This window comes from Hyperolius riggenbachi, chromosome 1, assembly GCF_040937935.1.
Source record: "Hyperolius riggenbachi isolate aHypRig1 chromosome 1, aHypRig1.pri, whole genome shotgun sequence".
In the NCBI taxonomy this organism is placed as follows: Eukaryota; Metazoa; Chordata; class Amphibia; order Anura; family Hyperoliidae; genus Hyperolius; species Hyperolius riggenbachi.
The window spans coordinates 633,873,588-633,889,358 of record NC_090646.1 but is presented as its reverse complement, the minus strand read 5'-3'; the positions used below and the strand labels follow the sequence as shown (position 1 = coordinate 633,889,358).

The 15,771-nt window shown below is 43.7% G+C and overlaps 1 pseudogene; it reads right to left on the bottom strand.

Annotated features, from left to right (window-relative positions):
• Window positions 1-14,710: 14,710 nt before the first annotated feature.
• LOC137560094 (histone H4-like) lies at window positions 14,711-15,009 on the bottom strand (annotated as a pseudogene).
• Between the last annotated feature and the right edge of the window lie 762 nt (window positions 15,010-15,771).

The window sequence follows — 15,771 nt, the reverse complement described above, 5'->3', positions numbered from 1 at the left end:
ATAATGCCGAAAACAGCTGATCTTTCTAAAAATCTTGCTAAACACCAATTCACTAAGGCTGTTACTGCATTGAAATGTGAAATTACAGACTAGTGAGTAGAGTTGTCGCGTACCTCCGATTTTGGTTCGTGAACCTCGAACTCGAACGCGTGAAAAAAGTTTGCGAACATGAAAACTTTCGAACCGCCTTAGACTTCAATGGGCAAGTGAACCTTCAAAACTACAAACACTAATTGTAGCCATTAAAGTAATGGAAAAGATGTTTCAAGGGTCTAACACCTGTAGGGGGGCATGGCGGAGTGGGATATACGCCAAAAGTCCCGGGGAAAAATCTGGATTTTACGTACAGCAGGGTTTAAAGAGAACCTGTACTGAGTAAAAATGTTTAAAATAAACACATGAGGTAACTTCAAATGAACATTACATAGTTACCTTGCCATCAGTTCCTTTCAGAAGCTCACCATTTTCTTCTGACAATAATCCCTTCCAGTTCTGACAATATTTTGTCAGATCTGAAATATATCAGTTGCTGTCAGTAAAATATCAGTTGCTGTCAGCTATAGCTGAGAGGAAAACTGATGTACCAGGTAATGTCCATGTTTCCCTATGGCTCAAGTGGGCGATGTTACAGTTTAACTGTGTGCTGACCAGAAAGCTGTTATGGGTAATGGCCATTTTCAAAATGGAGGACGGAAAATTCCTTTGATCACAGTGAACAAACAGGACGCGGGAGAGGAGAAAGACACTGAGGAGTAGACTACATGGAAGGTAAGTATGACTTGTGTATGCTTATTTTGACTTTTAATTTTCAGTTCAGGTTTTCTTTAAGGGCTGAAATCACATTTATTGCTAAATTGGACCCCTAAAATGCTTTAAAACATCTTGCATGTAGTGTAATTAGTGTACTGCTTCACACTGACAGACTAAACTCACTGTGTAACGCACCGCAAACAGCTGTTTGTGTAGTGATGGCCGTGCTGGGCTGGTGCACATGGCGAGAGTGCAGGAAATGGCGGTTTTCAAGCCAAGCCCATATGGTCGGGCTGAGGTAGCTCAATGACAGAACAACAGTGACTGAGTGTCCAGCTGATCGAATTTGGTCTGTCCACAATGAAGCAACAACCTTATTCTCTATCTTCTTGGGTCAGGTGTGCCCCCCAACCCCAACACACTCACTTAGCCGGTCATTGCTTCATTGTGATTTGCAAGCCCCTTCACTGCGTCAAGGTAACGATCATGAAGGGGAATTGGCACATGTACATGCCTTTTATTTTGTTGTTGTGTTGCAGCCGCAGTGCAACCAGAAAAATTAGGCAGGCATGTACACGCACCAGAAAAATTAGTATAGCTACTTCCTGTTTAGGAACGGCTCATGCAGACCAGTTGTAGGAGAAGAATCACAGCTTGCTGCAGAGACCAGTGGCGTAACAATAGGGGCTGCAGCCCTTGCACCTGCGGGGGACCTCTGGGGCCTACTCAGGGCCGTTTTGGGTGGCAGGAGGGGTCGCAGCATGAGGGGAGATCGTGGCCACACATTGGCGGGGAGGGGGGACAGGCCCCCCCACCTCGGGCTTTCCCCTCTGCGCTCCACTTCAGCATCAATCAGTGGCAGCAGGTGGCAGGCAGAATCACATACCTTCATGCATTCCACGTGCCAGAGGTTCTGCTCTCTAATGCTACTTCCTGTGTAGACAGGAAGTAGCGTGAGGCACTTAGAGATCGGATTGGATGGGGGTATGTGTTCCAGCCGTCGCCTGCTGCCACTGCTTGAAGCTGAAGGGTAACGCGGAGGGGAGAGCCTGAGGTGAGGGGGGGGGGAAGACTGTCCCCCCTCCCCGCTGATGTGTGGCCACACCCTCCCCTCATGCTGCAACCCCTCGTGGGGGACCCATCCACATTTTTGTAGGGGGACCCGGTGATTTCTAGTTACACCCCTGGCAGAGACCTACTTCACTGGTGAGGCATCTCTCTTACTGAGCAGGGTTTAGTGAATGAAGGTACATTTTTGGTATATTATTGAACTATTACAGCATGTGTGGAAATCTTAGTGAATTTGAAAAAAATAATTCTGAAATACCAAAGGTGGTTTTGTACTGACTTAATTTTGTTTTAGTTCTGAACTGGCCTGAGTGAACTGAAGCCATTACAAGACCTGAATATCACTCTGCAGTACTCTAAAGTAAAAACAAAAGGCAGCATTTTCACTTTCATGTTGATGGCCACCTTACACGGGACCTCTGTGTCTTCTCTTGTAGTTTTCGTGTTTGCAACATTGTTATAGTGTTTTGTTTATCAATTTCACCTTTTGCCAGGTCAAATTTAGTTTAACGTTCTGTGGGACCGTCAGTTTGTTACGTAGTTGGCTGCGCAGTGATTACCACCACTTCCTGCACAATTCCTTATCTGTAAAGGAATTTAGACTTTAACTGTTTCCTCTTTACCGTGAGATTTTTTTTTGTTGCCTTGTTATTTTGCTTTTTTTTTCTTCTTCTTCTTCATCTCCTGGGTAAATTTAGAATCCTCCCAGCGTAACCCTTCTTAAAATTAGATTTTGTTTTCGTTAGGCAGACTAATTTACCTCCAGCGATCTCGCGTTCCGATTCTCTTCATTCAGGAATTTGTAATCAGATGCTGAGGATGGGGATGTTTAGAAAAGCTACAGCATTTCCAATAATATACTTCCTACTATTTTTGGAAACTGTTAGGCTTCTGACCTCCCCTTTCACCGGGTCATGCAGAGATATTTTTGGGAACGGTCTCAATTTGCATAGAAGGCAAACGATCCCCATTTAGGGGCTGACATAAGGATACAAATAGGGCCTAGTTTTCTATCTTTGAGTTCTTACCTTCATTTTCAGTGCTGATATTGTTGGCTCTGTTGTTATGGATACTGTCAGTGTAGTACTGCAAGCTTTGGCTCCACTCTGTCACAGAATGTAGTGGGGAGCCTGGAGCAGGATGGGGTGAAGCAATAGCAGGCACAGCACTAGCGATGAGTTCGAGGAACAGTCACGGGACTAGTTTATCCCTAACCTATCCCTGTGACAGGAGTCACTTGTGCTTATGTAGAACAGTGGTGCAGTGCAGAAAAGCTTTGTTTAGTATATCAGCATCCCTCCCCCCCCCCAAAAAAAAAAATATGACTCACTGCCGGAAGTGACATCACTGGTCTTTTGATGCTGAAGGAGTGGTACTGGTATTTCCAACAGCATGTTTGGGAGATCCAATATTCAGCACATGTTTCCTGCAGGCTCTGCTTGTGTTGGGGGAATAGGTGCAATTATAAACCCTTCCTCCTTGTATGTTGCATGTGAGTGTATGCTGTCTTATCCACTTGTATTCATGGGGATAGGTGCTGTTGCTTAATTACATGAGTACCAGCAGTGTCTAGCCCAGGCATGGGCAAACTTGGCCCTCCAGCTGTTAAGGAACTACAAGTCCCACAATGCATTGCAGGAGTCTGACAGCCACAGTCATGACTCATAAAGGCAAATGCATTGTGGGATATGTAGTTCCTTAACAGCTGGAGGGCCAAGTTTGCCCATGCCTGGTCTAGCCACATAAGGACCAGAGACTACTGCTGGTACAAAAACAGGGCTTGCCGATGTCATGCCGCAAGGACCCATCACTCTCTCTGTTCATGATGCTTTCCCAGCTGGGGTCAGCCAATTAACTTATCTGTATGTATTTGGGATGTGAGAGAAAACCGGAGTGCCAGGAGGAAACCCACGCAGACACAGGAAGAACATACAAACTCCTTGCAGATGTTGACCTGGCTGGGAATCGAACCAGGGACCCATCACTGCAAGGTGAGAGCGCTAACCACTACGCCGCTGTGATGTGCTGTGATTAGCTCATAGTGATCACAGGGTCAGGAGCCAATGAAATCGGCTCCTGACCGGCTCACGGATCTCTGCTGTCATACAACAGCAGGGCGAATGGGCTGCAGCGAAGGGAGAGCAGCGCTATTGGCGGTAGTGGCAGGAGCATGCAGGGCGGTAATTGAAATCTACTCCCTGGCACGGATAACAGGTCCCAAACAAGACGTAGATTTCAATTAGCGTGATCCGGAAATGGTTAAGAATGCCCAGATTTGGGGGGTAGTAATCCAAACTTCTTGCCATGGGATGTCTTGATTTGTCGTTATAGTTATTGTCCTAAAGCATTATGTTGCAGATGTTAGACCAGTATACACCTATGGCCAGTTTGACATGTACACACCTCCTAGAGACACTCCAGAGCAATATCTGCTGAAAGCAGGGTCGGACTGGGCCACAGTAGTACAGTTTTTTCCCTCGGTGGGCCCCACCTCCAGGTCTCTGGTGGGTCCCCCTCCTTGTCTGACAGAGCTCCAATTGCTGCCTGCAGCACAAAAAGTCTCTTCTCTGTGCTGTAATCACTCATGCTGAGAGCAGTGGCGTAGCTAAGGAGCTGTGGGCCTCGATGCAAATTTTACAATGGGGCCCCCCAAGCACTCTATACATAACAATGGATACGACGTACCAAAACCTGCAAATGGCAACTACAGTGTCAGAGGAGCAAGAAGGGGATGAGAAGCAGCTTGTTAATAATTACCACTATTCAAAGTATCTATAGAAGTGATTATTATGAGCGCAGGACCAATAGAGAGATAATACTGCAGTTGAGGGAGGGCCCTTCGGGGCCCCTTTGGCAAAAGGGCTCCGATGCAGTCGCAACCTCTGCGGACGCAACCTCTGCAAAGTAGGGCATTATTTTATATTGAAGGAGGGGACTCTATGCAAAGTTTTGCTGGGCAGCAGTGTCTCTGAATTACAATGCTGCTAAGATAGCAAGCAATGGGCAGCGCTCACAGGCTGCAAGTGAAGTGAAAGCTCCAGAGATATGCCCAGCCCCTTGGGGCTAAATACATACCTTGAATACAAATCAGATGCAAATTATGTGCTAACACTAATCTAAATTCTAAAATTTGAATGCAAGCTGCTAAGATCATGTACATTTGGCCCTGTCCATAATACATCATGACCATGCCCACCTTCCGGTGCATGGTCACACCCTTTTTTGACCGCAATCATGGGATGTGTGGGCCCCAGGTTGAAATTTCTTTGGTGGGCCCCCAGTGTCCCAGTCCGACCCTGGCTGAAAGAGGTTCCAGGACAGTAGAAAGTGTGTTACTGGAATGATGAATAAAGTTTATTTGTTCAACAAAGCGCATTGTTATCATAGTATTGTGGCATTATCCCAATGCTCAGCTAAAAACTCCATCCTAGTAGATTGGGGTTTCAGCCAATACCCAGTCAGATATACATTGACATTAGATGGAGAGGGGGATAGTAAGTGCTAGGGTGCCCTCCAAGAAGGGCCAGATTGCTGGAAAGGGCACAAAGGTCCGGGCCTCAGGCGGCTGATGCCCAAGAGGTTGGGTGGACATGGAAAAGGGGTTGCTGAATATGTAAGAGAAACCTGCAAATGGAAAAAGGAGGTTGCAAATGGGGAGCAACACATAAAAATGGACAGATGCTACTCAGGGCTGGTTCCACACTTTCTGCTGCCTGAAGCAAACTTTGGAGGATGTTCTGCCCCCCCCCCCCAAAAAAAAGAAATGCTGATATAACTCTTGTTCTCCCCTCCAGCACCCCCAGATTTTGCTTCCTGTCACATGACATGCAGTGCTGGGAGCCACAGGCTAATAGGCTGCACGGTGTGGTTACACAAGTAGTAAAGAGGACATGTCCCGATAGAATGAAGTAAAGTATAATGCTCCGCTGTGGCTGCCAATGCGCTGCAAAAGCTGGGGGGGGGGGGGGTGCCTAGGAGGATGCCTGGGGAGAGGGGGGACAAGGAGAGCTTGGGACTCAGGAGAACACACAATCTTTATTTTTTCTTCTTACTGGTCTACACTGAAACGCGGTAGAGGCTCAGCCTATGTAAGTTGTCATACAGCGTTCTAAAATTTATGGTCAAAAGGTTACAAAATTGTGGATGCACACTAAACATATTATAGATACATTTTGCTCAAACAGTCCTCTGTTTGGCTAAACTGTTCTAAATGTTCAATACTTGGTACGTTTCAAATCTGTATGGGGAACATTCTAGTGGCTTGTATCAGTCTCTGGAGGGCAACCACAGAACCAAATGGCATTGGGAGACCTCAAAAGATTTGTGGACTTACAGTGGCTTGCAAAAGTATTCGGCCCCCTTGAAGTTTTCCGCATTTTGTCACATTACTGCCACAAACATGAATCCATTTTATTGGAATTCCACATAAAAGACCAATACAAAGTGGTGTATACGTGAGAAGTGGAACGAATCTCATACATGATTCCAAATTTTTTTTACAAATAAATAGCTGCAAAGTGTGGTGTGCGTAATTATTCAGCCCCCTGAGTCAATACTTTGTAGAACCACCTTTTGCTGCAATTACAGCTGCCAGTCTTTTAGGGTATGTCTCTACCAGCTTTGCACATCTAGAGACTGAAATCCTTGCCCATTCTTCTTTGCAAAACAGCTCCAGCTCAGTCAGATTAGATGGACAGCGTTTGTGAACAGCAGTTTTCAGATCTTGCCACAGATTCTCGATTAGATTTAGATCTGGACTTTGACTGGGCCATTCTAACACATGGATATGTTTTGTAGTAAACCATTCCATTGTTTCCCTGGCTTTATTTTTAGGGTCGTTGTCCTGCTGGAAGGTGAACCTCCGCCCCAGTCTTAAGTCTTAAGCAGACTCCAAGAGGTTTTCTTCCAAGATTGCCCTGTATTTGGCTCCATCCATCTTCCCATCATCTCTGACCAGCTTCCCTGTCTCTGCTGAAGAGAAGCACCCCCAGAGCATGATGCTGCCACCACCATATTTGACAGTGGGGATGGTGTGTTCAGAGTGATGTGCAGTGTTAGTTTTCCGCCACACATAGCATTTTGCATTTTAGCCAAAAAGTTCAATTTTGGTCTCATCTGACCAGAGCACCTTCTTCCACATGTTTGCTGTGTCCCCCACATGGCTTGTGGCAAACTGCAAATGGGACTTCTTATGCTTTTCTGTTAACAATGGCTTTCTTCTTGCCACTCTTCCATAAAGACCAACTTTGTACAGTGCACGACTAATAGTTGTCCTATGGACAGATTCCCCCACCTGAGCTGTAGATTTCTGCAGCTCGTCCAGAGTCACCATGGGCCTCTTGACTGCATTTCTGATCGGCGCTCTCCTTGTTCAGCCTGTGAGTTTAGGTGGACGGCCTTGTCTCGGTAGGTTTACGTAGGTGCCATACGCCTTCCATTTCTGAATGATCACTTGAACAGTGCTCCGTGGGATGTTCCAGGCTTTGGAAATCTTTTTGTAGCCTAAGCCTGCTTTAAATTTCTCATTAACTTTATCCCTGACCTCTCTGGTGTCTTCTTTGGACTTCATGGTGTTGTTGCTCCCAATATTCTCTTGGACAACCTCTGAGGCCGTCACAGAGCAGCTGTATTTGTACTGACATTAGATTACACACAGGTGCACTCTATTTAGTCATTAGCACTCATCAGGCAATGTCTATGGGCAACTGACTGCACTCAGACCAAGAGGGGCTGAATAATTATGTACACCCCACTTTGCAGTTATTGATTTTTAAAAAAATGTTTGGAATTATGTATGATTTTCGTTCTACTTCTCACATGTACACCACTTTGTATTGGTCTTTCACGTGGAATTCCAATAAAATTGATGCATGTTTGTGGCAGTAATGTGAAAAAATGTGGAAAACTTCAAGGGGGCCGAATACTTTTGCAAACCATTGTATGTATTATTTAACTACAAATTGGGGAAAAGGTGTACAGCAGTCGGGGAGGGTCATTTTATGCACCTTTATCCCGCCAAGGTGCATAAGATGACCCTCCCCGACTGCTGTACACCTTTTCCCCAATTTGTAGTTAAATAATACATAAGTCCACAAATCTTTTGAGGTCTCCCAATGCCATTTGGTTCTGTGGTTGCCCTCCAGAGACCGATATAAGCCACTAGAATGTGCTGCGGTATAGAGGTAGCCAGGTACATGTGCTGCCCCAGTATAGGTAGTGAGCTATAGGTGCTGCAGTATATAGGTAGCCAGGTACATGTGTTGCCCCCTCCATTTACCTAATTTGCCGCCTAGTCCCCTACTCCTGAGACCTGTCGGGTCCCCCTCCTGCCAGGCGGCTGTTCACACCACAAATCAGCGGTGACATACAAGCAGCCGGCAGCGAGGCGATGCCTAGTAACAGAGCTGCTGTTATACAGGAAGTGACATTCACTTTCTGTATCCTGTATAACAGCAGCTCCGTTACAGGGCATTGCCTGGCTGCCAGCTGCTTGTATGTCACCGCTGCTGATATGCGGTGTGAACAGCCGCCAGGCAGGAGAGGGATCTGAGGAGGGGACCAGATGGCAGATTGGTTAAGCGGTGCGGCAGGTGGGGGAAGCCGCCAGCAGCAGAACGAGGCCCCCCTTACAGTGAGGCCCCAAGCGGGGGAGTGCCTCGCTTGTACGCTGTTTGCAGCATCCATGGGTCCCGTAATGCTACTCTGTTACGGATGTATTCAACAGTATGCTGCCACTCATAAAGAAAGGGATAAAGAGGGTGTTATTGCTCTCATGTGCTCTGCTCATGTGTGCCTAGTGGAGGCCCATCAGTAGTGTTGCTTGCGTGGACCAGATCTCTTGGAAAAACATTTGATCAGTTTGTTAAAGTGTAACTGTCGAGCATAAAATAAAAAATCAATTCTCTATTTTTATCTGGTAAACAAGTAATACGGATGCTAACCAGGCAATCCAAAAGGTAAAAATCACTTACTTTTCTTCTCCATAAAACATCATTCCCCAGTTTCCCTGGCTCCTATTTGGTACATCTGCTGCACAAAGGAAGTTGCAGGGTATGCTGGGTTTTCCTTTTTTCTTATTTACTTTCTCCTTAGACATAACTAATGCAGCCTGATTGGCTGAAGCCTCTTTCCCTCCTGTTTTCCCCTCCCACACTTCTGTTCCTCTCTGATTGGCCAATATTTCTCATGCTGAGACTATGCACTTTTTACAGCAGAGCTGGTTGGGGGTGTCTGAAAACTGGGAGCAATGATACACAGATAGTGTAAGGGAGGAAATGATGTCAGGATTGACTTCAAGATAGACACAGTCAAAATGGAAAATCCTAAGAAGGATTCTCTCTTTTTTTACTATGGAAGAATCACTAAAATTAAAATGTGGACAGTGCAATGTATGTAAAATGTATGTAAAATGTATGTAAAATGTGGACAGTGCAATGTTATATAAGTAGAGCAAGTATTTATCTACTTATATTTGTCTTTTTTTTCTTCGTAGATAGTATGGCTGACAGCTCCACTTTAAGCTGAACAATTTGTAAGGCTCTGATTTGCAGGTTATAATCAAATGCTAAAGCAGGAATTGGTCACAGCAAATTAGAGCTCTATCAGCTGGTTAAACTGGTCACCTGATGTTCTTTCCCTCAAGATTTATCAGCAGCACACTGGTACTGAAGAACACTGGCTTTAGGGCCCGTTCTCACTGGGGCGATTACCGCTCATCACCGAATCGTCGTCGATTTGTATCGCTTTTTAAAGCGTTAGTGCAATATTAACAATATGGCTGTGATCTCACTGTCAAGACTGCCACCGATCGGCGGCGATTCGCGATTAGCGGCAATCACAAAGCGCACTACATGCAGCATTTTTCTGCGATTCTGGAGCGATCGCAATTAGAATGCTAAAAAGTGCTAATCGCAGAGTAAAAAATAGTGTGGTGCATGCAGTGGCCCGCAGAAAAATGCAGGTCTGGTCATGAGAAATTAGAGCTTTCTCCTCCCCACGCAAGGTTTTGGACAAAGCTCCCTCTGCTCAAATAAAAAAATATCTGTTCACGCACCTCCATCACTGTACACCCATCCTATGTATCTGAGTGAACTCTTGAGTGAACCTAACTTGCCTAATCCCCATGCTCCCATCCAGTGACTGACTAAGCATTACCTGGTACTCATACTGTGCTGTGTGATCTGTTTTTCTTGTATTCCTGTATTGTCGTATTGCTGTATGTCACCCCTAAATATTGTCTGTAACCAACGGTAACCAAGAATTGAACTTCATCCCAATCAGTAGCTGATACCCCCTATTACATGAGAAATATTTTCCTTTTCACAAACGGATCATCAGGGGAGCTCTGTATGGCTGATATTGTGGTGAAACCCCTCCCACAGTAAACTGTGAGGACCATAGTACTGGCAGTTTCCTGTCTGTGAACCTCGTTGCATTGTGGGAATTAACGGTTTACAGCTGCTTCCAACTGACAAAAAAGCAAGCAGCATCTCCTTCCAGTGACATCACCTGCCAGCAGTAAAAATGTCACCATGTGATAAATGTCAGAATGTAAATCAGGGAGAGGAAAGCTTTTACAATGGACAAAGACTGACTAAATCATTTATACATAATTATTGTAATAATGAAGCACTTTTTTTTATTACATTATTTTCACTGGCGTTCCTCTTTACCTAATGTCTAGCGCTGCGTAACATGTTGGCTATAAATACAATAAATAAATAAAATAAATAAGGTATCTTACCAGTTTTATAGTGATTATAAAGCAGATGTTTTCAGTTTTATATATTTATATAATAGAGGGTCTCTAGCTTTGTGAACCCAGGCCGTCCAGCACATTATCTGTATTGACCTTAAGAAGCAGTATAAACCTGTGAAACGCGTTGTCCATATTTTGTGCAATGAAACTGAAAGTATCCAGTGAAATATAACTGGTTTATGTCTTTGAGAGAGGTACTGCTCTTTTTTGAACTGCACTTAATTTTTAATATATATTTTGGGTGCCTCTCTCTTGTAGTTATTACTTATACACCTCAATTGCGAAGTTGTAAATATTTTTTTTAATTAGATATAAAAAACCACAAGAGCCCTTCAGCAGTGTTACCACTTGTGTCTCAAAGTTATGGAGACCTGAACCAACAAAGGCTATTTGTTTTGCATTGGTGTAAATACAGTAGAGTCCCGGTTATCCAGAACTCACCTAACCAGCAGTCTCAACCAAGCAGCACAAATCACTGGCAGTAATCACAGTGGTGACGGCCAACTTGTTAGGCTGTTTGTGGGCTTTGTGGTGCTTAAAGGACCTCCGTCGTGAAAATCTTAAAATTTAAAATAAATGTAAAGTTGTACAAATAAGAAGTAAGTTTCTTCCACAGTAAAATGAGCCATGAATTACTTTTCTCCTATGTTGCTGTCACTTACAGTAGGTAGTAGAAATCTGACATTACAGACAGATTTTGGACTAGCCCATCTTCTCATGGGGGGTTCTCATTGTTTACTTTATATTTAAAAGCACTTAGTGAATGGCAGTTACTCTGTCCAACTGCCAAAAAAGTGTGCAGTGAGCAGAGAGGCTGACCAGCATCTTTGTATATTTTTTTTACAGGGAACGACTTTATAAAGAATAAAGGCGATGCTGAGAATCCCCCATGAAGAGATGGACTAACCCAAAACCTGTCGGTAATGTCAGATTTCTAATACTTCCTGTAAGTGACAGCAACATTGGAGAGAAGTAAATTATGGCTCATTTTTCTCTGGAAGAAATGTACTTCTTATTTGTATGTGTTTTAAATTTTAAGATTTTCACGACAGTTCCTCTTTAAAGACTGGGTTCCAAGGCTCTTCCAAGATTAATACTGTATACTAGTAATACTGTATTTTAACTTATAATGCAGAGTTAATGGTATGTATATAAAGTTAGGTATAGTACAGGTAGTCCCCGATTTACAAACGCCCGACTTATGAACAACGATATGAACGCCATGGATTCTGTGTTTCCATGGGAACAAGTCAAACATTTTTTTTCAAATTTGACTTATGGAGTTTTTGAGAAAATCGATTTTTAAAAAATTCAAAGAAAAAATGACTTTTAACCTTGTATAAGCAGGTACAGAGGGCAGAGGTGACAAAGAGGGGGACCCTGGAGGCACAGGGGGGCACAAAGGAGGTACAGGGGACAGAGATGGCACAGTATTCCGACCTAAGAACAGATTCAGGTTAAGAACAAACCTTCAGTCCCTATCTCGTTTGTTAACCGGGGACTACCTGTACTGTATTAGCTAGGCCTATTCTAAATACTGAGCCTCAAGCAATCAGAAAGCACACTTATCCAGCATAACCGCTACTCTACTGCATTATGGGCTCCTGGTCTTTTATATTTTTTGGGGTTTCTGCTGTTCCTGAAAGATCATCTGGTCCTTACCTCTCAATTTTTAGCTGGAGTTACCCTTTAATAAAATATTAAGAAAGGAAACCAGTAATTTCTAGTGCTGAGCTTTATAAACTCATAGAGAAGATGTACGTTTCGAACATCTGTCGAATTTCCTTACTTCCCTTTCTAGAAAGCTGGGAGGTGTGATGTATGATCAGTTTTAGCTGTAATATTTTCAGTGCTAAGATATGTGATACTGAATACCTTTTCTTGGAAGGGAAGCCGTAAGTAATCTTTGAACAAATTGAATGATAAAAATAGGCCCGCACAGCTTCCAGGGCCCAGGAATGCACCCAGAAACAGGAAGTCAGGCCTGAGCTGGCCAGTGGGAGGACCGGGGAAGAGGAAGTCATGTAACAGCATGGGGCTGTCTGCGCTGCATCATGAAAACAGAGATTGCCCGGAACAGCAGACAAAATATGCACTGCGCACTTGTTAAATATTTAAAAAAGACACATCTCTTCCTTGTGAAAACACGGCTCTGTGTGCTTTTTACATATTTTGCGCAACTAGAGCATTCCGTTCCTGTCTGAAATGCGAGAGTGGATTTTTTTGTCGATGTATAATTGCGGCGGCGGTGACAAATAGTCTTGGCATCTGCAGAGGTATAGTTTACACAAAACGTATCTGCTTAAAGTATTTATTGGGATTCTTAACATGCCAATAAGCAGGACCGGATTTGATCTAAAAAGTTGGTTTACTTCTTGAGACTCGCGTCACTGAGACCATTCTTATACTTGTGGCAGAAAGAGTAATACTGAGGCAGAGGTACTTAAAGGACCTCTGTCGCAAAAATCTTAAAATTTAAAATAATGTAATGTAATCATACACAAATAAGAAGCACGTTTCTTCCAGAGTAAAATGAGTCATGAATTACTTTTCTCCTATGTTGCTGTCACAGTAAGCAGTAGAAATCTGACAGAACCAACAGGCTTTGGAGTAGCACATCTCCTCAATGGGGGTTCTCAGGGTTTTCTTTATTTTCAAAAGCACTTAGTGAATGGCAGTTGCTCCGTCCAACTGTCAAAAAAGTGTACGGTGAGCAGGGAGGCTGACCTGCATCTTTCTATAAATCTTTTTCAGGGAGTGTTTTTATAAAGAATAATGGCCATGCTGAGAATCCCCTTATGAAACAAAATCTGTTGGTAATGTCAGATTTCTACTGCTTACTGTAAGTGACAGCAACATAGGAGAAAAGTAATTTATGGCTCATTTTACTCTGGAAGAAACATACTTCTTGTTTACATATATTTAAAATTTTAAGATTTTCGCAACAGTCACAGGGGACCTTTAAAGCTATATTCTGATTAAATCTTTTTTGTTCATTTTGCAAAAGAGTAGAGAAGGGTTACAACTCTTATCATCTTGTGCATGCTACCTGTGTCCCCACCTTCTCCAGCAGGTGGATTTCCTCAGCTTTTCCACCTCCCAGTCCGACACTGACAGTTGGTGTACGCAACAAAAGATCTACATTTTTTAACTGTTGCAGGTGGGGCACTCAAATAATCAAATAACAAACAAGGTGCTCGGGGCTTCCACTCCCACCAGATGTGCAAAAATACCTGTGTAAAGTTAATTAACAACATGCATATAGTTACACATTTTGCAAACATATGGGACTCATTAAGACCAACCATCTCAGTTCTGTTGTACACAGAAAACATTGCATACTGAACATATGAGTTATACTGCACCTGCTATATAGAACCTGGCTACCACTGTGCCCTATACCACCTACCTAAGCTTAAAGGACAACTATAGTGAGAGATGTGTGGAGGCTGCCATATTTATTTACTTTTAAACAATACAAGTTGCCTGCCAGCCCTGCTGATCTCTTTGGCTGCAGTAAAGAAGGGAATGCCATACTTATCACTGCTTTCAGAACAGGGGTTTTAAGTTTCTTTTGCTCTGTTGCAAAAATCCCTGGTTAGTTGTAGCTTTCATGAATGGGTACCGTGATGGGGGGCAATGCCCCCAAACTGCTAAATGTACATTGGAATGAATGAGGCTATGGTTGCGTTGGAAAGAAACAATTAAAGGCTTGGCCTTTAAAGCAAACCTGACCTCAAAATTAACTGATGATGAGGTAAACAATAGTATCTACTGTATAGTCATACTCCTAAAAACAGTAGATCTTTCCTAGAATTCCACAGTTTTATTTTGTGTTTTAAAGCTACAAAGGCAAGTTTAATGTTTTTATTGTCTCAAGAGAATAACACAGTCTTTTATTGTTATTGTCTATTCCCTGAACTCAGAAGTGTTTCTCTACCATGCAAACATTTTATTATCACTGAGCGTTAGCCTACAGTCTAATTCAAGTCTAACTGAAGAGGAAGTGTCATTTGGGTAGCTGAATTCCTAACCCTTACAGTGAGCAAAAAGAAAAAAGGAACACATTCTAGTTCTGTGTAGGGTTGGTACTGTACATACATTTTATGCAGCATGGTAAGGAGATGGATTGGTTTAGCCCCCGAAGCCGTAGAGGGTGCGTCCCTGGCGCTTGAGGGCGTACACCACATCCATGGCGGTGACCGTCCTCCTCTTGGCGTGCTCGGTGTAGGTGACGGCGTCCCGCATGACGTTCTCCAGGAAAACCTTCAGCACTCTGCGGGTCTCCTCATAGATGAGGCCGGAGATGTGCTTGACACCCCCTCTGCGGGCCAGGCGGCGGATGGCAGGCTTAGTGATGCCCTGGATGTTATCCCGGAGCACCTTCCTGTGCCTTTCCCGAGTCCCTTCCCGCCCTTTCCTCGGCCAGACATAGTTAAGCTGTTTACTGTCTGCTGCTAGAGTTATCTGCTGTCACACACTGCTGTCCCTGCTAGACCCAAAATGCTCTACGTCAAACGATAATGTGTATAAAACGACAATGTGTATTCTCATGTCCTGTTGTATTACTCTTGCTCTGTGTACTACTCTTTTCTGTTGTATAACTCTTTCTGTGCCTATCAATGTGTCAAATTCAATTCCGGGCACGGCCCAACCGTGCTTGGGGAAATAAACGAATTCTGATTCTGAATTTTGACATACGCTTATTTCATCATGTCGCATGTCAGTTTGTCAATTCAGGTACCCTTTAATGCAGGACTTCCCAACTCTGACCTCAAGTACCGCCAACAGTGCATGTTTTGCAGAAAACCACATTTACAGATGAGGTAATTAGTGTCTCAGCAGAGCTAATTAACTACCTCCGTGGATTTCCACAAAACATGCACTGTTGGTGGTACTTGAGGACAGGGATGGGAAGCCCTACTTTAGTGTACTGATGACTTGTAATTACATCCTGTTTTAAGAGGGTATTATGTAGAGCTTTCAGCAAAGAGCTTATTTTAGGTTCCTCATAGCCTGCTACACAATATCCTGGTGGTTCTCCATACCCGAGCACCATGGAATGGCATTCAGTAACAGTTTATATCACTGCTGGAAATGTGTTGAGTTTCCACTTGTGTGCAGCTTGCCAATAATCTGCGGCATGTAACTCACCCTCATTGCTAATGAGTGAACATTCTGCTTACATGTAGTCT